This window comes from Triturus cristatus, chromosome 7 (genome assembly GCF_964204655.1).
Source record: "Triturus cristatus chromosome 7, aTriCri1.1, whole genome shotgun sequence".
Lineage (NCBI taxonomy): Eukaryota > Metazoa > Chordata > Amphibia > Caudata > Salamandridae > Triturus > Triturus cristatus.
This window is the reverse complement of record NC_140590.1, coordinates 71,778,225-71,800,737: the sequence shown is the minus strand read 5'-3', so window position 1 is coordinate 71,800,737 and position 22,513 is coordinate 71,778,225.

Sequence of the window (22,513 nt, the reverse complement as noted above, 5' to 3'; positions counted from 1 at the left end):
AAAAATAACATATATCATGCGATATCCTATTTTTCTAGTATTAGTGTGCGTACATAGGTTAATTACAAATTATTTTAGCCATGCAAAATGCAAATCCCACGTATGTTTCATAAATTAGTAAGGTTGATTACATTTTTACACAAACACATTAATAATATTATAATTAATAGATTATTTCAATTAGTATAAACATGCAGAATGGGGGGTATACAAATATTTTTTGTACTACCCGCTCCATCAGCATCGTCAAGTAGATTTCCTTTATTGTTGATGTTTGAGTGGAGGTGTATTAACTGCAGGCATCACCATTCCCCAGCAACAATTGCAGTGAAGGCCCGTCAGTGTTTATTTACCTCCTCAGTGTCTGAATGATTCTGTCAGCAAGTCTTAACTCTCATAAGCATTTGTGCATGAGGATCTGTACGAAATCGACTTTTACTGAACCGACTTTTCAGGAGAAGAGTTTCTGTAAAGAACCTGACAAGGATTTGTTTCCCTCTGCATCTCCATTGCATATGAGTATCATTTCAGTGACACGCACACTTTGGGATATTCTGCGTGTTTATCTGAATTGTGGTTCACTTTAAAGCCATTTTGTTTTTCTTTTGTTTTGTCTCTTTTTCACCAGCTGCTGTCATGGAGGGGTTAGTAGCTCCCACATATTTTTTTACAGAGCTCAGAGATCCTGATGTGAAACTATTGGCTTATGGGAACAAACCCATTCATGTAGTAGGTTTCATTGAGGCTCAACTGAAATTTCAGCAGAAAGAAGTTATATCAAAAGTATATTTTGCTAAAGAGGGTTTGTATCTTTTGGGTTGTCCCCAACAAAGGGATTTGGCTATTCGATTAGATACCAATCATCCTGATCAGGTGTTGTGTACCCAAACGGACATGTGTGAGGTAGTCGTGGTGTCACCACACAGCCCTGTGAACCATATATTTCTGGTTTTCTGGATGTCTTCAAGGATCAAGTAGGTTCTCTCAAGGGGTTCATGCATAAGATTGGATTGAAGGATTTGTTGACACCTGTTGCTCATAAACCCTGTGGTGTGCCATTGGTGATGAGGGGACCTTTGTGTCAAGAATTGCATAAATTGTGTGAGAATGGTACCGTGAAGAGATGGAATGGTTGACTCCAGTGGCAATAGCGAGGAAAAGGAATGGTAATATCAGCTTCAGTGTAGATTTGAGGGATTTGAACGCCACTATTTGGGTGGACAGGTTTCTCCTTCCAAACATTGGGGAGATGTGAACCACAATCATAGGAGAAAAGGTATTTTCCACCTCAGATCTCTTTTTGGCCTACCACCAGATTGTGCTCCATCCCTTGTCTTGGCCAACTAAAATCATTTGTCACACCTGAGGGTGCTTATAGAAACATATGGATGCCTTTTGGCCTAGCTTCAGCGGCGGCTGCTTTTCAAAGGGCTATGCAACATTTACTTAAAGACATTAATGTCGTATACCATTTTGACACAATCAATCAATCAATCATATAACTTGTAAAGCGCACTAAATACCCGGGCGGGTTTCAAGGCGCTGGGGGGGGGGAAGCTGTTACTGGTCGAAGAGCCATGTCTTGAGTTGTCTCCTGAAGGTCAACAGGTCTTCGGTTTGACGTAGGTGGAGGGGGAGGGTGTTCCAGGTCTTGGCGGCGCGATGGGAGAAGGATCTGCTCCGGAAGTAGTTCTCCGGATGTGTGGGACCGTGGCTAGGGCCCGGTCAGCGGAGCGGAGTTGTCTGTTGGGTACGTAGAAGGAGAGTCGGCTGTTGAGATAGGCTGGGCCGGTTTTGTAGAGTGCCTTGTGTGCGTGGATCAGGAGCTTGAAGGAGATTCTTTTGTCGACGGGGAGCCAGTGCAGGTTCTTCAGGTGGGGGGTGATGTGGTCGCGGCACGGGACGTCGAGGATCAGGCATGCAGAGGCATTCTGGATTCTCTGTAGTTTGCTGATGAGCTTGGACGAGGTTCCGGCTTAGAGGGCGTTTCCGTAGTCGAGCCTGCTGCTGACCAGGGCCTGGGTGACTGTCTTCCTCGTGTTTGTCGGGATCCATCTGAAGATGAACCATGTCTCTCTGCACCTACAGAAGCTCCACTGGCTGTCAGTGGAGAAAAGAATTATATTTAAGGCCATGACGTTGGCCTATCGGGCTCTTAACGGAAAATGCCCGAGATATCTGAAGGAAAGACTGTGTCTCTACAAGCAAAATCGTGCGCTGCGTTCTAATTTCCATAAATTGCTGCGCAACCCATGCTTTGTGAAATAACGCCTGGGCGGTAGAGCATTCATGGTCAGAACGGCCTCACTGTGGATTGCCCTACCAGGTCCCTTGCGGCAGGGTAATTCAGAAACTTGTTTTCGAAAGGCCTTGAAGACATGGCTCTTTAGGGCAGATTAATAATGGGCGGTTAAGTTCGCTACCCTCTCTGACGTTATTCACCTGATGTCTCAGTGCCGAGACACCCCTGTTTGGGGTAGTTGTCGCGCTTTATAAGATTCAGTATTATTATTATTATTATTCAGTGTGTCATCTATTTCCAGTGTGATATTTTGGTGTTTGGGGCCAATGCAATGGAACATGTTATAACCTTGAGGAGGGTGTTAAAAATTCTGCAAGATACCGGGTTAACCATTAAGAAGGAGAAATGCTAAATTAAAGTTGAAGGTGTAGAGTATCTAGGACAATGGATTAGTGGAGATGGAATATCTCCTAAAACAAACTTGGTTTCAGCCTTTGATAATGCTCCTTTCCCTGTGTGTAAAGATCAATTGCGTTTATTTTTGGAGTTGGCTGAATGCTATTCTCCTTTTATACCCATTTTTGCGGATAGACCAAAAAACATGCGCAGACTTGTGGTAAAAAATGCAAAGTTTGTGTTGTACGAAAGTTGTGAGGAACAGTTTAAAAAGTTTGAAGCGTAGCATTGTCCCAGCACCTGCTCTCAAACCTTTTGACATTAGAAACACTATTATTGTAAAAATTGATGCTAGTCAGGTTGGTTTGGGTGCGGTGTTGTAACAAAGAAAGAATGGCACCGATGTTACCATTACATATGCTTTAAGACTACTAAGGGATGCCGAAACAAATTACTCCACTGTAGAGAGAGAATCGTTGGTGGTATGGTGGGGTATAAATCACTTTAGAATGTATGTGTGGGGTACCAGCTTCACAGTAAGAATTGATCATTATCCCTTAGTGGAGGTATTTACAACAAGTGGAGGATCGAGAGCTTCTCCCAGAATTGCAAAATGGTCCATGAGTTCATTAGAATGCAATATCCGCAAGGAATACCTGCCCGGAAAGAATAATGTGTTGGCTGACTGTTTATCTCATCTACATTCAGGGGTTATGAGTGAGGTATTGTGTGAGGATGTAGAATGGATGGTGGCCAGTGTGAGTGAAGTTACTATTGGTAGAATGTTGCATGAGGAGTGGTTGGAGGCCATCAGAGAAGATAAAGTATTCAGTGAAGTCGGGAAATATCTGTGTGAAGGGCAGCGGCATAAGGGGAGTGCTTTGTTGGAGGCGGAGTGTTTCTGTCAGATTAGTCAAGAGTTGTCGGTTGTGGATGAAGTGTTGATGAGAGGTAATGTGTTTTTTGTGCCTGCGGGGTTAAGGCTCGAATAATTAATCTGCCACCTGAGGGGCATATTGGCATGAGTGCTACTGAGAGAAAGATTAGGGAAGAATATTGGTGGCCTGCATTAGATTGTGAAGTGGAATAGAAGCATTAGAGATTGTGCCTTGCATGCGTGGAGTGAAAAGACTGTGAATTACCCACCAGTGGAGACTGATAAGTCTGACTGGCCATGGAAGAAGATTGGTATACCTTTACATGTTGTGAGTAGTTGTCCAAAATATGCCTAGTGGTCATGGATTATTTTTTGACGTGGCATCAAGTAAAATTCACTAGGGAAGTTACCTTGAAAATGGTGATTGTGTTTTTAACTAATTGCTCATGAGAGAAGGAGTGCCCAAGAATATGCTTTTGGATAATGGTGTCCAATTTGTGTCCCAGCATATGAAAGACTTTCTACTTGAAAAGGGCATTGAACATATTCGTTTGTCAGTGTATTATCCTCAAGGGAATGGTCTTGTAGAAAGGTGGAACAGGACATTGAAGGAGGGTTTACAGCTAGTTTTGTCGGGAAGTGTGGATTGGAAAGTAGCTTTGAGGAAATTGTTTTGGTTTACCCCACCAGGCCCAACTGTGTGACTGGGAAGTCTCTCTTTGAGGAAATGAGAGGCAGGAAACCAAGAGCATTGCTGTTCAAGGGAGTGGAGAGCACTAAATTGGAAGAGGAGATTAGTTCTGGCAAGGATGGTGAATATACTAAGGGTGATTGTGTGCTGGTCAAGAAGGGACGTATGGTGATGAAAGGCCTATCCAAGTTTTCAGAGCCTCTATATGTGGAGAAAGGGAATAAATACACAATGTTGCTGAGTGATGAAAATGTGTGGTATGAGAAGAAGATTGTGAGAGCTACTTTGGTAAAGGAGCAGTGTGAGCAAAACGAACAAGTGTTTGTTTTGGGGGCAGGTGTAAATGGTGGTAACACGACCAGGGTGCTTAGGGATTGCCTGGAGATCATGACTCCGAAGAAGTTTGATGGGTATGTAATGTGACACTAGTTATGTGTCTAGTTGTCGATGCTCTAATCACACTCTGTTATTTTTAGCTGTACTTTTTATAGCATTTGAATGGTGTTTCTACAGTGTATTTGCTTTCTTTTGTTTTCATTTTGGTTTTTTTATTTTTATTTTGTTTGTTGCAAATTTATTTTGGGGTTTTTCTAGCTAATGTTATTATTAAAGGAGGGAAATGTGTTATATCTTGATACTTACTTTTATGGTGGCATTCTGGTCTGAGGTCTGACTGTGCCCAAGTTCTGGAACACGCACTGTTGTTGTTCTTGTCAGTTGGGCTCCCTCCCGGTCGGACCGAATAAACTTACCGGAATTATTACTTGTTTTCAGAGTCAGGACTTTTCAGTATGGCACCAATGTCTACATGGAATTGTGGTCCTTGTCTAGGGTGACGAAAAAAGTTGCCCCAAAAAAAGTGGAGTGAGTTGTTATTTTATGGAATATATTTATATGTGATGGCTTTCCAAATATTTGCTTGATTTTCTTAGATATTGCAGAGTGAACTTCTTACACGGTCACTTGGTTTGCTTTTTCTGTTTACATTGTGTATTCATATATTATTCTCTTCTACAATTTTCTCCATAGCATGAAGGCGTTATTAGAATGCTCACAGACGTTTCAGAGAAACGTAATAGGCATATAATTGTAATTTTAAAGAAGAAAATGTTGGTTCAAGAATCTGCACTGGTGAAAATTCCCTTGTGCTCATGTTACTCATCAAGGGGCATATTTATCAAATATTCATGCAACGCAGCAAGCCACTTTGCTGCACTGCATTAAAGGGCATGTGTATTTAACATTATACAGCGCATTCCTGCTCTCTGCCTGAGCTGGCGCACAATGTGCTGCTGCTGCCTAGCGCAAACTCAGCCACCCTTGTACCATGGTTCAAGGGTGCCTGCGTTATAGGCAGGTTTGTTTTTGTGCAGGAAGGGGCACCTTCTTGCTCAAAATCAATACTCTGAGGCTTTTTAGTTCTCGCCTGAGCCAGTGCATGCGCTGCTCTGGCGAGACTTTTAATAAGGGCTCCAAAAAATGCTACCACTGTGGCCTACAGCTTGCCTGCATGTGCGCGGGCGCGCGCTTACAAGCAGAGGCGCCATATGGCTTTCCTCGTCATGCTCATTAAGCGCATCGCTCGCGGTGCTTGACCGCAATCGCGATCACTTTCACTTTCGAGGCCTTGTCTCTTTCACGGCCGCGCGGCTGATGCTTGTTTTTTTTTTTTTTAACTTGCAGCTCAAGGCGCGTGTTTTTGTGAGTTTTTTGCTTAGTTTCTGAAGGCTGCCTGGCGAACAGGGAGTCTCAGAGCTCAGTGAGAATGTGTCTATCGCTAGGCCTCCCCCACGCGCATCCTCGAGCACCCGCCCTCCGGTTCTCTGTCTCTCTGCCCCCGCCCCCCTCTTCGACTTGATAATCTTGATCTGCAGCTGTCACAGGGCCGGTCTGCAGGATGTCAGGAGTTGACATCCCAGGGCCTCCCCAGAGGAGGCTGTCACATGTCCACCTCTCACCTGCACATGCACGCGTGTTCACGTTCACCCACACAGCTCTCGGAGACAGACAGACAGACAGCCGGGCGGCTCACATTCAACCTCGCTCCTTTTTTGTCATATTCATTGTCTTCCTTCTCGTCTTCATTCATCGCGGTTTCGCCCACTTCTCCTCCCCTTCTGTCACACTCCAGGTCTTTCCTTCCCTCCACGCGTCTTTCTACACATCACTCACGCACCTCGTCTTCACCTGCATCCAGATGCCTCATCTCTTTTCTCATCACTAGGCCTTCCTCCGCCTCTATCTCCTTCTCCACCTCTCACACACCAGGACATACCTTCCATCCTGTTTAGCTCTCTTTCCCTAACACACCGTGTCTTTGTCTCCTTCCGCTCTGTCTCCTCACGCCAGTCATAATGCCCCCCCACTCCTGCCTATCTTCCCCGTTTTCACTCACTAAGTCTTCCTTTCCCTTTGTTCTGTCTCTCTCTCCTCCCCATCACATGCATATCGGGTGTTGATTTAACTCCATTCCAACCGACGTTCCCTGTCACTCACACACCAAGGCTTCCTTTCCAACCAGTGCTTTCAATGGGCGGGTGCTATCAGAAATAAGAACCAGCATTTCTTTCATTAGAGAGGGATGGCACCTGCCCCTCTCAGCACTGCACCAATGCTTCTAATGGGAGAGTACCGACACTTAGCAGCAGCAAACAGATACTCTGCAACCAGAGTACTAGAAATTCTATATTTCAATTTCAAGCACAGTTTCCAGCCACTTAGCCACCTCCTCTCACTTCTCACCAGTCACTCATTAGGCCTTTCTCTGTCTCCCTCTCCTACACTGGCACCCACATATTTGGTTTTTTCTCCCTCTTGCCTCTGTCTTCCCTACCCCCACTCACAAACCCAGCCTTCTCTACTCTGTCTTCCACTCTCCTCCATATCAGTCCCTAGCGCACCAGGGTGCTCATCTGTTTCCCTTTCTTCTGCTATTTCTAGTCTGTCACCCTCTTTTCACAGGTCTTTTACATTCTGTCGTGCCTCCTCTTTCCTGCCCATGGCACATTATCTCTCCTTTACCTCCAAACTGCCTCACTCTGTTCTCCTCAACTCCCACACCACGCCTTCTTTCCCCTCCTCTGTCTTTCATCCCTTCTGTCACTCACTTCATAGCTAATGTTCCCTTCCATCTGTCTCTAACCTCCTCTGTCTTACACACATAATGCAATTATAATTTTATTTATATAGCACTTACTACCCCCGATGAGGCATTGAAGCGCTCATCTGATCTAATATTCCTTCCTACTCTTTTCCTTTCTTCATCTGTCGTCACTCACACATCAGGTCTTCCTTTCCCTCCGACTCCTTTCACACTTCCACATCGAGCACAGCTAGTTCAATCATTCCCATGTGGTGCGGGTGACTTTAAGCCGGTCTTGGCATTTCAAAAAGCAGCAGTGAGAATGCTGGAACTGGTAGCCCATCTTTCTTATGCGACAAGTAAAACTACAAGTCCCAGCATGTTTAGGCATAGCCAATAGGTCTCGCTTTTGGGACCTTATAAGTATTTAGGTATGCAGCACAATAAGGGCCCAAAAGAAAGACCTATTGGCTATGCCAATGCTTGTTCCTCTTTCTCTGTGTGCTGCAGGAAAAAGCGAGGAGAAATATGCTTATTTCTCCTCTTTATTTCTCCCTTGGGGAGACCAAGCACTCTGACGCATTCCCAGGTCTACCACTAATGGTAACACCCTCTCTCCTCCCATGGAACGCCTTCCTGGGGCAGAGTAACGCAAGGCAGTGATTTCTCTGCCTTGTGTTTCTTCAGATTTACTATGCCACTCAGAGCCACACAAGGTGACTTAAGGGCTTTAATTCCTTCTACCAGCCCCAAAGGACCAAGGTTGCTCATTTGAGATGCAGGTCAATCAAATACTTTGGAGTTTTAGTTTTCTTTTGCAACCTGGTACTTGTAGTCGTGAAATTGCAATGAAAACAGAACAACTCGACGTAGCACATAATCTGACTCAAAAGCTCAACAGCTTACAGGGCTCTAGTGTATCTGGAACACTTTAATTCCCTGAACCCTCAAGCTGCGGACACTTCCAGTAGAGGAATCTGTCAGATGGTGCTTTTGCTGTCCTACTCACTAAGGGGCATATTATCAAGACAGGCGATAAAATTATCGCCGCTTTAGCGGCAGAAAACTGCCGCTAAAACGGCGATAATTTGGCTTGATAATATGCTCTATGGAATTCCAATTGAAGCCCGTGTTAGATGTCCTTCACATCTCTCCATGCCTAACAAAAGAAAATGAATGTGTGCTTCCGTAACGTAACTGGTGCTCGTGTAAAAGCGTTCTGACACCAGATATCTCGGGTCTAGTTCGCGCTATATAAAACTCAAAAAAAAAAACATCAACCAGGAAACACAAGTGAGGTGCTCTGTCTGCTGGAACTGCTGCCTTTGTGCACTGCTCCCCATAGCTGCCCTCATGGCCTTTCACAACTCTGCTCTAGTGACTTCACACACAGTCAAAGAGGAAAGTGCATCATCCCTCTAAAGAACTAGGGCACTGTAGGCCAAATCTGAGCACAACATCTGCATTATTACAGCCCTATCATTAGGCATCATCACAATTGTTTCAACTGTAGCTGCACAGGGGGCAGATTTATGAGCCCCTTGTGCCACTTTTGCGTCACTTTTCCCATGTTAAAAGTGACGCAAAAGTGGCGCAAGGGGCTCATAAATCTGACCCACAAGTTTCAGTAACAAGACGAACTCCTCCTTAGAGCGGAACATGTTGAATCATTTTTTGTTTCTTTTAGAAATGTCACTCTACTGTGTTGAGGCATGTTATTTCCAGGGCTCAGCAGCACTAACTTATTTGTGGAAAACGATTGTGCTACACTCATTTACAGAGGCAGATCAGGTGCTCTGTGAAGGGCGAGGGCCGTGCCAGCGACAGTGAATGTGTGTGGTGTCCTGCGCTTTCGGAGAGGGCTGCCACAATTAACCTCACCCCCTCCTCCGGTTCAAGTTGGTCACAGTGCTGAAAGTTCTAGGACACGCTCCCTGCGAGGAGTCAGTGACAGACTTCACGGACGACAGCTGTGGCTGGGTGTGATGTCGGGGCCCTAGGCCCTCATGCTGGGAATAACGGACACAGGACACATGGTTAGGGTAGTGGGTTAACTGGCCACGAGCACGTGCGCTCGGCCCTTTTATTATCCTAGTCACCAGTGACGTAGGTGGTGGGTGGGTGTGAAGAGTAATACACACAATGTGAACACTAGAACGTGTCCATGCTAGGACACTACATTCCTCCCAATTTTTAATAACAAAAACCCAGAGTCAATGTTCAACCTAGGGGAGAAAGAAATATATACATAGATGTAATACAGTGACCAAACTTCTGCAGATTCGCTCACGCTTCAGCTGCTTGGATTCACAGACGACGTTCTTCCTGTCGCGGACGATGTTCTTCCTGTCGCGGACAATCACCCGTTCACTGTGGCACCAGCCTGGGTGCTCGATGGATCCAGTCTGTTTGACGGCTCTGCCTTGAAGTGGTTCTCAGTCTTTTCTTCGCTTTACTTTCTTGGCGACAAACTCAGTTGAGTTCTTGTGGTTCACCGCTAGATGTTGCCGTTCATCTTTTAGTCCAGTCCTTTTCTTTATCTGTGGCGTGTGTTCTGTTTTGCAAAAAGACGGGTCATTCGCAAGACACCCCTCTCACCAGGGTGCCCCTCTCACAGGTGTTCCCCTGCCACGGGATATCCTTGAGGCCCTCTTCATCAGATCTGGCCTGGGTTAAGTGTCCTGTATCGTGTTACTCCCATGCCGATAAGCGGGTGCGGAGGAGACGACAGGTCTCACCTCAGATTCCGCAGTCAGACCTGGAGGGTGGCTGTTGGCTCCTGTCTTTAGCACGCGACGTCTTCATCCTCCCGGGACCTTTGCTGAAGGGCGGCTGATGACCATCTCTCGTCGCGGGGACACTCTCTCTCACTGGCATCCCTGAGGCCTTTGCCCCTGAGTCACCACGGCTGGCATTGACCAGTGTCCGTGTAACCCCAAAGGTGGGTGTTCCGAATGGTCCAGCCTGCTCACTTCTGCAGATTCCGGGTGTGCTGAAGGCATCGTCAAACAGATGGTCTTCTCTCCGTGCCACGGGTGTTCTTCAGGACTTGCACTCCGTGTTCTGACGCTTGTCACCTTCCTTGTCTCTGAGGTGTGAGTAGTCTTGCCACACTCTTCTCTCCATCCGTGAGGGTGTCATGTCACTCTGACTTCTTCTTTTGTTGCAGTGGCGACCGTGCCACTCAGATCTCTTTCTTTCCCCTTCTCCTTTTAGTGGCAGACGTGCCACTCTGATGTCATCTTCCTTCTTTTCTTGTAGTGGCAAACGTGCCACTCCGATATCTTCTTCCCTCTTTTCTTGTAGTGGCAAACGTGCCACTGCGATATCTTCTTTCTTCGTAGTGGCGGACGTGCCACTCTGGTCTCTTCATCTCTTCGCTTCACGACCTACTCTGGACCGTTTCTGTTCTCCTCTTATCTGGCCAGGCTTCTCCATGCAGCGCGCGCACTCTGCACGTGTTCCCCCTGGTCTTGTCCTCGTCCGAGAACACTCTCTCCATCTTCCTCAGCGTTCCCAGTTAGGGTCGTGACCTTCTCTTCATCTTCTCCTTTTCACCAGTTACTTTGGTTGAAGTTCGTGGGGCCATACTCTTGGTCCGCTTCGTTCTTCTCCTTTTCACCAGTTACTTTGGTTCTTCTTGAGCTTCTTGGACCACTTGACGGTCCGCGCTGCCAATCACTGGCAGGATACCTTCGGTCTTGTCGTCAGACCTCTTGGTTTGTAGCTTCACTGACCCGTGCGTCGGTCACCTCCTTGTGCAACTCCTGGCGAGTCGGCTTCTGTGGTGCGACCATTTGGCTGGTCGGCTTGACCTTTGTGGTGCGACCATTTGGCTGGTTGGCTTGACCTTTGTGGTGCAACCGTTTGGCAGGTCGGCTTGGCCTTTGTGGTGCGACCATTTGGCTGGTCGGCTTGACCTTTGTGGTGCGACCGTTTGGCAGGTCGGCTTGGCCTTTGTGGTGTGACCATTTGGCTGGTCGGCTTCACGAGGTGCATCACGTCATGTGACTACCTGTGTCCGCTGCCTTGTCAGGCGCTGGTGCGTGCTACTCTTCGTACCGTCGTGGTACATCTTCAGTGTAGCGTTGCTCCTTGTACCATGATCTCTTGATGTGGTGGCTTCTTGGCGCCACTGGGTGTGGCTCGACATCCTTGCCCACCAGTGTTGGATACTTGCTGCGCCCATCCTCTTCAGTGGGTTCCTCTCCAGTAGGCGCTGCAGTGTACCTTCCGCGTCCGGGGTACATCTGCGCTGAGTCCTTTAGTTCGCTCGAGGGTTCGCTCCACTTGATGCGGCGACAGCGCAGTCCTTGCTGGGGTGGATGTGGCTTGACACCATTTCCTTTTCTTCCTCCTTGTCGCTGTGGGATGGCTCTGCATCCCTGTGGCACACTGTCTCTTCCTCCTTGCGCTTCTGTCGCATTCCTGCGCTTCTGGCGCATTCCTGTGCGCCTCCGTCGCGTTCCCGTGCGCTCACCATTGCGCATCAGTCAGACCTTGCAGTCCATGCCTTGCTGCCTCTTCTTCCATGCGCTGCGATCCGTCGGTCTCCTGTGGCTGCTGGATTCCCTTGGCTTGCTGCATGCTTGTTTGTCTCTTTTGTGCTGCAGTACCTCCAGTGGCCACTAGATGGCAGTGTTACTTTAACCTGCTCTCAGCAGCACCGTTCTTTGCTACTAGACTTTCTTTCCGTGTTGTTTTTTTTCAGGCTTTGGCAGAGTGCAGACGGGCCAGAGCCACGGCAGTGGAGGGCAGGACACGTGGCAGCAGGTAAGTCTTTTATTTATTTTATTCTAAGGCAGATGAGGGGGCCACAGGCATTTCAGTGGGCTGCATGGAGGGCAAGGCATCGCTCTATGGGGCACAGTGTTAGTTAATGCCCTCGCGTACATTGTGTGGTTTACTGTGGCAGCGCTGGCTGCGTGCTCCTCTTGCGGGCTCTGCTGAGGGTCCTGCGAGGTGGGCCTTGCCTGTACATGGCCGGCGGCGGCCATTCTTCACATTTAAGATCGCCCTCCCTGCCCGCGGCATCTTCCTGCAGTCCTCGCGCGGCAGGGAGGGGTAGGGGTGCAGCTTCGGCTTTTATTTATTTATTATTGCGAGCGGCGCCGGCCGCTTACAGTTCCCTTGCCATCCCCCTCCCTCCCGCGGCAGCCTCGCACACTTCTCCTGCTGCGCGCGTGGGGAGGGGACGCGAGTCTAGATCCGGTGTGTTGTGCTGCGGGTGGGCTCCGCTTTTACTTTCTGCTCAACCCGCCCCCGCAGCAGGTCTCTTATCCTCACGGACCGCGCGGGGGGGGCTGCTGGTGCCGCTTCGCTATCACGCCGCGCGGGGTGGGGGTATGTTCATGCTGCCCCCGGGGCTGCTCGGCAACCAGGGCTCACCTTCTGCCCCGCTGGGCTTCTTCTAGCGCGGGTGGGCTCCGCTTGGTTCAGTCCGCCCCTTCCCGCAGCCGGTCTCCTCACCTCACGGGCTGCGCGGGAAGGGGGTGCAGGTGCCGCTCTGCCACGGCCAGTTGCGGGTGGGCTCCGCGTGGTTGCCGCCGATGCGGGTGGGCTCCGCTCGGCTTGCCTTCCTCTCCGGGCACCTCGGGGCACAACGGCAGGGTCGACGGGGTCGGGTGGGCACCCGACCGCCGCCTGCAGACTCACGGCGTCGCGGCCGATGCGGGTGGGCTCCGATCGGTCCGCTTGTCTTCGGGGCGCTTCCCCCTCCACCAGGGTCACGGCGGCCAGCGCCTGAGGCGCGGGGTGGGCTCCCGGTTGCCACCAGTCACGCTGCGGGCTCTGCTTCGCCCCGCAGGCTTCTCGGCGCGTCACGCCTTCCCACGGGGGGGTGTTCTCACTGGGGGCACTCCTCTCCCCCTCACGATCAGCTGGGCAGCCGCTGCACGCTGGGGCTTACAACCCTCGTCGCCAGTGTGATGTCGGGGCCCTAGGCCCTCATGCTGGGAATAACGGACACAGGACACATGGTTAGGGTAGTGGGTTAACTGGCCACGAGCACGTGCGCTCGGCCCTTTTATTATCCTAGTCACCTGACCCAGTGACGTAGGTGGTGGGTGGGTGTGAAGAGTAATACACACAATGTGAACAGTAGAACGTGTCCATGCTAGGACACTACAGCTGGGTCCTTTTGCTGTTACTTGACAAATAGACATCCTTGGTCAAATGACATCGTTTCCTGTCTTTCTACTGTGAGCGGGGGCTTCAATTTTACACTGGCGACTGAGGACGGGCACAGGACATTCCAAGAACAGAGGAACCTGACCTCAACACGCTAAGCAGTTCTATGTTGTTTTGTGATTGCCGATGCTACCGCCAGTACTCAAAGTGACTGGTTTGGTATCTTTAATCTTGCCAACATTAACATTTGAGTCGAAGGGCACCGTTTAAAAATCGTTATCTGGCAGCCAAGTAATTTGGTAAACTCTCCCTCTGGAAATCATATACGTGCAGTCTCACATAATTACCCAGCTGAGCGCGGACTTTGTGGTAACAATTGAGTGAAAACACAATTAGCACTTCCAAGGTGCACTCCCCCCTGCTATACAGATGTTGTAAAAGACAAGTCTATTCCTTTTTTGTGGGAATACCGGAGCATAGGGACCCTCGCACAGCCTTGCCACAAAATTGTTTTTAGGTCTCGGCCTGGCGAAAGCAGCGCATGCGCTCCTCTGGCATGAGAGGGCAATTGGAATAAATACGATTCCAGCGTGCACGCGGGTAGACAAACTGAGACAGAAGATGTGCACGTGGGTATTGGCGGCGTGATACTCTGTGGACTTTTTTTTCCGCCGCCAGTTAAGGCAGCCCCCGGGTGCACATCTTCTGTCCGTCCCATGACGGCCGCTTGTTTTTGTACTGCCAGCACGATTGCTGTCCAACCGAAGTGCAATATTGTTGTCTCCCACTAGGTGGCAATGCTACACCATATATTAGGAATGTTTTTGAAATCTGTCATTGTAGGAACGCTTTGCTTCATACGAAAGAAATCAAGTCGCTATGTTGCCCTTATGGTATGACACATGATGACTAACAGTAATAACATTTGGTTGACACTTTATACCTTGTAGCAAAATGTGCTAATGTAAGACTTATGTCGAAATGCTGTTGCAATCATGTGCCCTTCAGTACTGCGACTGTTAACGATGTTTCAGTTTCTTCAACATTTAATTGCGTGTAGTGATTTTATTCTCTCTAACTTTATTTGTATTCTCTTATCATGTTCACTATTAATTTATTGCGTTTTCTAACATTTAGTTTTCACACCTCCAGTCTTGCTCAGTCACCTCTTATTTGCCTTCCACCTTATTCTAAGTTCATTACCGCCATTGGCCTTCCCACTGTACTAAGTTTATTATGGGAGACTGTCCAATGACCCATTGTCTCATTAATTTTGCACGCATGCACAAGGAGGGATCTGTGCGTGATGCGATCTTCTAGCTTTCACCGCAACACCACTTCAAAATGGAAGAAATTCGATCTACGATGGAGAAAAAGCTGAGCGAAGAAAAACATCTTGGGAGGATTGCATGCTGTCCCGATTGTAATCCAAATAATGCATACAAACATCTGGGCTTTGAACTGTAAACTGGAGTTCCAAGCTGGTCACTGGTCATCTTCTCTGTGTGTTTATTAAACATAGTGATTGGGTTGGGGTTGGCTTTCCTTGTTTATTTTATTAGGCCAACCGATCTCTGTTGCATGTATCGAGGTGAGCAATACTTTTTTTTATTTGTTAAGAACATTTGCATTACGCACAATAAAGAGGAGATAAAGCAAGACAGATGACAACAAATGACAGGAGAGTGCATCCTTGTTGGAACGTCCTTCTACTCTGGCATGCTGGAAGATTTAAAGAACGGCAGGCATACTTCTTCTGCGGTCGACAAGACTGTGAATGTCTAAAAAAGAGCGTAGGCATGCTGCAAGGATGTCTGAGCATGCTTTGCCATGAATCTACAACAGTGCCTCTGCCACAGGGTATGTAAAGGTGGTGGGCATTAAGAATGCAAGCGGCTCAACTCTGAAATGCACCGTCCTTGGTGTTCTCTTGCACATAGAACATGCTGACTTCCTTAAGAATAGAAAAAAACAAGCATTGAAAATGCAATAGGTCTCGCCTTTGATTACGTTAAAGCCATTTGCTTTGCTAATGGTAATGTATAGCAAAGCAAATGGCTTTAGCTTAATGAAAGGCGAGACCTATTGCATTTTTAATGCTTGTTTAAGAAGCATCTTGTGAGGAAGTCAAGATAAGCATGTGATTACTACAACTGTGCTCGGGGCAGGTGTACAGTGAGACCCCGCCAGTTGCGCCGACTGACTAACAGAACTCTGCCAAATTCACCTGTAACATGAAGTAATTGACTTCGCACAACTCCCCAGATGTGAGTGACACCGACGGTCACGTGGGTTGTTACTGTCCTCCTCACTTAATCTTGTACCTTTCTAACAACCGTTTTCTTTCCAAACTGGGGGGGCTTGTTAACCAGATTTCTCAAGCTAATGTTTTACAGATGCAAGAATTTGAGAGAAGTTGGAAGCAGCTAGAGTGGTTTTCCAAGGCATCGAACGGAGTAAATACAGGAAGACGTGCAGCACTGGACAAGCGCCTTCAAGCAGGTGAGCAAGTCACTGACACTCATTCATAATACAATGTTAGAAAACGTAAAGCGGTCACAGTTCCTAGAAAAGCCACGGATGCTAAGGTTTGTTGTCATTGTGAATCTACAAGGTTACAGGAGTGGGTATCCCCTAAGACAGATCCAGTTCCAGACAAGGCACCTGGCTCAATTTCTCAGGGGGAAAAGGACGTCAAGAACAAAACCTCACGTTTAAAACAGTTGCCCTATATGGGGTTGTCCATGCCATTAGGTTCACATCTCAATAAGCATACTAAAGATAAAATTTGCAACGGGGAATTAGTAGATGTTTTTAAGTTGCTACATAGAGAGCACCAATCCAAGGAAGGTTCAAGGGAGGAGGCATGGGAGCTAGCGAAGAGACACTGGGTTCCCACTAACATTGATTCCTGGACCTCAGCCTTTCTGATTTTTGCAAGCGTTTACAGTGAAAAGTTTCTGGACCATTCGGTCTCAATTTTCAAATACTCGGATGCAATTAGAAAGGCTTAGGCAGAATTTGGAGGTTTTGCATGGCTACATTACGATGAGGAGTTCAGAGCTCATCTGGTGTTAGTTCCAGAAAAACCTTGGGGTGAAGTGGATAACGAGTTATGGGTACACTGGATGCATCCCCAGAGGCCTCCTCCTATATTGCATACCACCAGCAGGCTGGCTGTTACCCCTTGGCCCTTTCTTAACAGACCCACTAAAGGAGGGGTGGGCTCATGGGCTAAACCTGCAGCTTTTGCCATAGGAGCCTGTTGGAATTTTAACAGGGGTTTCTATCAAAAGTATCCATGCAAATACAGGCACGAATGTTCAAATTGCGGTGGCAAACACGCAGTGTTGCAATGTTTCAGCAAAGAAACCTCCAGCTTTCCTACTGGTCAAGGCAGAAGAAGAGGTGCCCCTTTCCAGCCTCCTTTCAACGGCGGTTACACCAATTGATATTCCCAACTTATGTCTAACCCTGGGCGTAGTTCGCGAAGTAGCACTTCGCGAAGCTATGCAAAGTGCACTTCGCACTACGCGAGCTACGCGTAGCACTTCGCGAACTGCATAGTACCTTGTTCGCACTGTGCCAGATGTCGTTTTCAATAATTGCACAGTTCGGACAAGCAACCGGCACTGTGCAATCATTGAAAATGGCATCTTGCACAGTGCGAGCTGTAGTTTTCTGCTGCTCGAGTAGATTTTTACTCGAGCGGCAGCTTTCTCAACGCGAACTGGTAGTTTCTCATCGCGAGCGGTCGCGAGCATACGCGACCACTCGCAATGAGAAACCTGACCTCCTCGCGTTGAGAATCTCGCCGGGAGGTTTATTTTCCATGCTCGCGATCGCCAACTTGATGTTGCTGATTGCGAACAAGGAAAAAGTCTCGCTGGGATGTTATTTTGTTTGCTCGCGGTCGCCAACTTGACGTTGAGGACCACGAGCAAGCAAAAAATGACCGCAGCACTACGCAACACTATGCTACGCGTGTTCGCACTGTGCTACGTGCAATTCGCGTAGTGCGAAGTAGCACGAACTTCGCAAACTAAGCGAGCGTAGCGTAGTGCTTTGCCCAGGCTTACTTATGTCATTGGCTCAGGTTTTACCCTCTCAGGGAGAAAGCTTTACGATTGGAGTGGGGGTTTAAGGAAGGTTTCAAACTAGGCTATCAAGGTCCCAGGCAACGCAGGTTTGCGCAAAATTTCAAATCTGCAAAGCAATTCCCACAAGTAATTGCTAACAAGTTATACTCTGAAATTGCCGAAGGTAGGATAGCCGGCCCTTTCTTTTCTTGGCCCCTTCCCAATCTTATTGTTTCTCCTTTAGGAGTGATTCCCAAGAAGTCACAGATAGAATTCCGTATGATTCAGCACTTGTCCTGGCCTCAAGGATTGTCTGTAAACGATTTCATACCCAAAAAAGACACTGTAGTGCAATTCCCTTCAGTGGACGTAGCTCTGGATCTGGTTAAAAAGGCCGGCTCAGGAGCGGAGTTAGCCATATGCGATATAAAATCGTCTTTCTTACAATGGCTTTTCTCATTCAGGGCAGGTTTCATGCCAGTGTCTCATTATTTGGACAATTTTCTTTTTGTCGGTAAAAAGGGCTCACAGCAGTGCAGCAAGGCATTCCAATTTTTCCAAACGGTGATGCAAGAATTAGGCGTGCTGTTGGCAACAGAGAAGACAAAGGGGCCAGAGACATGTCTAATATTTCTAGGTGTAGAAATAGATACAGTTAAAATGGAAGTCAGGTTACCGTTTGTAAAAGTGCAGGAAATTGTACAGTTGCTGGATCATGCTAAGGCGTCACAAAAACGGACTCTGCTCTGCCTGAGAGGCCTTTTGGAATCGCTACGATTACAGCGTGCACGCGGGGAGACAAACTGAGACAGAAGATATGCACACGGGTATTGGCCCCTTTACTGGTAGCGTGATACTCTGTGACTGTTTTTTTCACCGCCAGTAAAGGCAGACCCCGCGTGCACATCTTCTGTCCGTCCTATGACGGGCCACGCTTGTTTTGTACTGCCAGCACGATTGCTGTCCCACCGAAGTGCAATATTCTTGTCTCCCACTAGGTGGCGCTGCTACACCATATATTAGGAATGCTTTTGAAATCTGTCATTGTAGGAACGCTTTGCTTCATAAGAAAGAAATCAAGTCGCTATGTTGCCCTTATGGTATGATACATGGTGACTAACAGTAATAACATTTGTTTGACACTTTATACTTTGTAGCACAATGTGCTAATGTAAGACCTTTGTCGAAATGCTGTTGCAATCGTGTGCCCTTCAGTCCCGTGACTGTTCAACGATGTTTCAGTTTCTTCAACTTTTAATTGCGTGTAGTGATTTTATTCTCTCTAACTTTATTTGTATTCTCTTTTTATGTTCACTATTAATTTATTGCGTTTTCTATCATTTAGTTTTTACACCTCCAGTCTTGCTCAGTCACCTCTTATTTGCCTTCCACCTTATTCTAAGTTCATTAACGCCATTGGCCTTCCCACTGTACTAAGTTTATTATGGGAGACTGTCCAATGACCCATTGTCTCATTAATTTTGCACGCATGCACAAGGAGGGATATGTGCGTGAGGCGATCTTCTAGCGTTCACCACAACACCACTTCAAAATGGAAGAAATTCGATCTACGATGGAGAAAAAGCTGAGCGAAGAAAAACATCTTGGGAGGATTGCATGCTGTCCCGATTGTAATCCAAATAATGCATACAAACATCTGGGCTTTGAACTGTAAACTGGAGTTCCAAGCTGGTCACTGGTCATCTTCTCTGTGTGTTTATTAAACATAGTGATTGGGTTGGGGTTGGGCTTTCCTTGTTTATTTTATTAGGCCAACCGATCTCTGTTGCATGTATCGAGGTGAGCAATACTTTTTTTTTATTTGTTAAGAACATTTGCATTACGCACATTAAAGAGGAGATAAAGCAAGACAGATGACAACAAATGACAGGAGAGTGCATCCTTGTTGGAACGTCCTTCTACTCTGGCATGCTGGAAGATTTAAAGAACGGCAGGCATACTTCTTCTGCGGTCGACAAGACTGTGAATGTCTAAAAAAGAGCGTAGGCATGCTGCAAGGATGTCTGAGCATGCTTTGCCATGAATCTACAACAGTGCCTCTGCCACAGGGTATGTAAAGGTGGTGGGCATTAAGAATTCAAGCTGCTCAACTCTGAAATGCACCGCCCTTGGTGTTCTCTTGCACATAGAACATGCTGACTTCCTTAAGAATAGAAAAAAACAAGCATTGAAAATGCAATAGGTCTCGCCTTTGATTAAGTTAAAGCCATTTGCTTTGCTAATGGTAATGTTTAGCAAAGCAAATAGCTTTAGCTTAATGAAAGGCGAGACCTATTGCATTTTAATGCTTGTTTAAGAAGCATCTTCTGAGGAAGTCAAGATAAGCAAGTGATTACTACAACTGTGCTCGGGGCAGGTGTACAGTGAGATCCCGCCAGTCACGCCGACTGACTGACAGAAATCTGCCAAATTCACCTGTGACATAAAGTAATTGACTTCACACAACTCCCCAGATGTGAGCGACACTGACGGTCACGTGGGTTGTTGCTGTCCTTTTTACTTAATCTTGTACAACTCGTAGCAAGACTTGTGAGAAAAAAATAATAATTAACCAAGCCAGTCACTCTGACAGGGACAGCCTCCTTTGTCTTAGTTAATCTACGTTATCGGAAAGACTGAGGGAGGAACATTCCTCTCACAAGAATGGACTCAGCCCCAGTCTGACCTGCCAATGGGGGCCTGGGGGTGGCATTCAAAGAATGTCCACCCCCCCACCCCGCAGCTTCGGGCATTTCGTTTCGCCCAGAGCGAGCACGTGCAGGCAAGGCGCCGGCTTTAGAAAGCGGCGTTTGAAAAGGCCATGTTCCAATTGATTCCAGTTGGGGGTCTTGAAGTGAGGTAGGCAGGCAGCTCGCTCATTTTGTGCCACTCCTGTGGGATTTATTTCGCTTTTGGGAGGCTTTCCTAAGCATGTCAGAAGCTGTTGATAAAGTGAGGGAGGTGGTGAGAGTGTTGTGGCAGGGAGGGAAGATTTATTGGCCCCTTAGGTCAAGCTTGGACCGGTTTAGCTCTTAAAAAGAGGGCTTCCTCGGAAGGGGTGTCTGCTGCAGTGATTGCCTGCACATTGTCAAACAGTTCCCCTGAGATGGTGCCTGAAAGGATTAATTATTCACTAAGTAAAATGTCTAGAGAGGCTCCCCTGCTTACTTCTATACAGCAGCCAGCGCCTCCTGTTTTGGTGAAGTGTTGAGGGAGGGCTTGCACACGCTCAGTCAGGGGCAGAGGGGCTAAGAAGCCAACCTCTCTTAAAGGGGTATCCTAGATTTCTGAAGGTGTTGCCTTTGCTAACAGTGAGGCGTTGGCGTCATCTAGTGGCGAATTTCAGTTAAGCAATTCTGGTGATGTGAATGAATTTTCTGGAAAAGTGTCTACTAGTCATCGCATTCCTATCTTTGGGACAAAACTGTTATTATCTAAGGTTGGGGTCTCCGCTTCATGCGAGAGGCCATTTTCGCCTGTCATCTTTTCTGATACTAGTAATTTATCACCGAATGGTTCATTTTTAACAAATGTTGTCCCTTCAAAGGTTGGTACAAGTAGCGTTCCTGTTGTTTCTTCTGGTTTCAGCTCCTTGAACTTCCCTGTTAGTGAGATGAATAGGGGTAGTGGTTCAACCTGTGATGTTGGTGGCATAGATGTTAGCTCTGTTAGGGCAGCTAGTGAACCTCCTGGAGCGGGTAGGTGGGTTTGGATTGAAGAGAAGGATAAAGACAGTCTTGCGGTGCCTGGCAAATTTCAAGAACCCCACATGTCTGCAAGTAGTGGCGACATGTAGACCACCGCTGCGTCAAAGCTGCAGAAGGGCATCAGGTGCAGCGCACCGCCGTTGAGCAGCTTTCCATCGTCTTGCTCACCTTTTCGCACTCAAGTAAAAACTGCTGAAGCAATTTTCCCAACTTCATTACCTGATTATAGGCTCTCCCAGTTCAAAAAAGCGGTGAACTGGAGGCTTTTTGATGGTGGTGTGAGGGATGGGGCTCAGCCTTCATGTAGCGGGACTGCACAGGGGTTGCATGATAACGATGGAGATGACTTATCTGAATTAGAGGAGGGCGAGATTGCTAGGCAAGAGGACCTTTTTAACAACCATTTTCTTTCCAAAGAGGTGGGGCTTGTTAACCAGATTTCTCGAGCTAATGTTTTGCAGATGCAAGAATTTGAGAGAAGTTGGAAGCAGCTAGAGCTGTTTTTCAAGGCATCTGACGGAGTCAATACAGGAAGATGTGCAGCGCTGGACAAGCCCCTTCAAGCAGGTGAGCAAGTCACTGACACTCATTCTCAATACAATGTTAGAAAACGTAAAGCGGTCTCAGTTCCTAGAAAAGCCATGGATGCTAAGGTTTGTTGTCATTTTGAATCTACAAGGTTACAGGAGTGGGTATCCCCTAAGACAGATACAGTTCCAGACAAGGCACCTGGCTCAATTTCTCAGGGGGAAAAGGACGTCAAGAACAAAACCTCACGTTTAAAACAGTGACCCTATATGGGGTTGTCCATGCCATTAGGTTCACATCTCAATCATTTAACCATCACCTCTAGGAAAATCTCCAACATAGGATGCATAGAGGCATTCTACTTCTCCATTCCAGATGCCTCCACTGCCATATTTTCAGGCGCCCTGGTATACTCCCCTCCCAATGCTCCCCAGCCCGCAATTGTCTCGCTACTGGCGGCCATTGCTGATCTCTCCCTTAAACATCCTCACTTTACGGTACTAGGAGATTTCAATCATCATATTGATGTATATGATTGTACACGTGCCAAAAACCTCTTAGACTCTATGCAAGGTCTGAATTTAACCCAAAAAGTCAAAGGCCCCACTCACTCTGCAGGACACACTCTTGATTTAATTTTCTCAAGTTGGTCGGACCTTAAGGTTCTTCTACCTATGCCCCTCACGTGGTCTGACCATTACCTGATTCCGTTTGAAATATCCACAATTGCACCACCTAAGTTGAATCGGACTATCAGAGACCAGGGTAGAAAGTGGCATAAA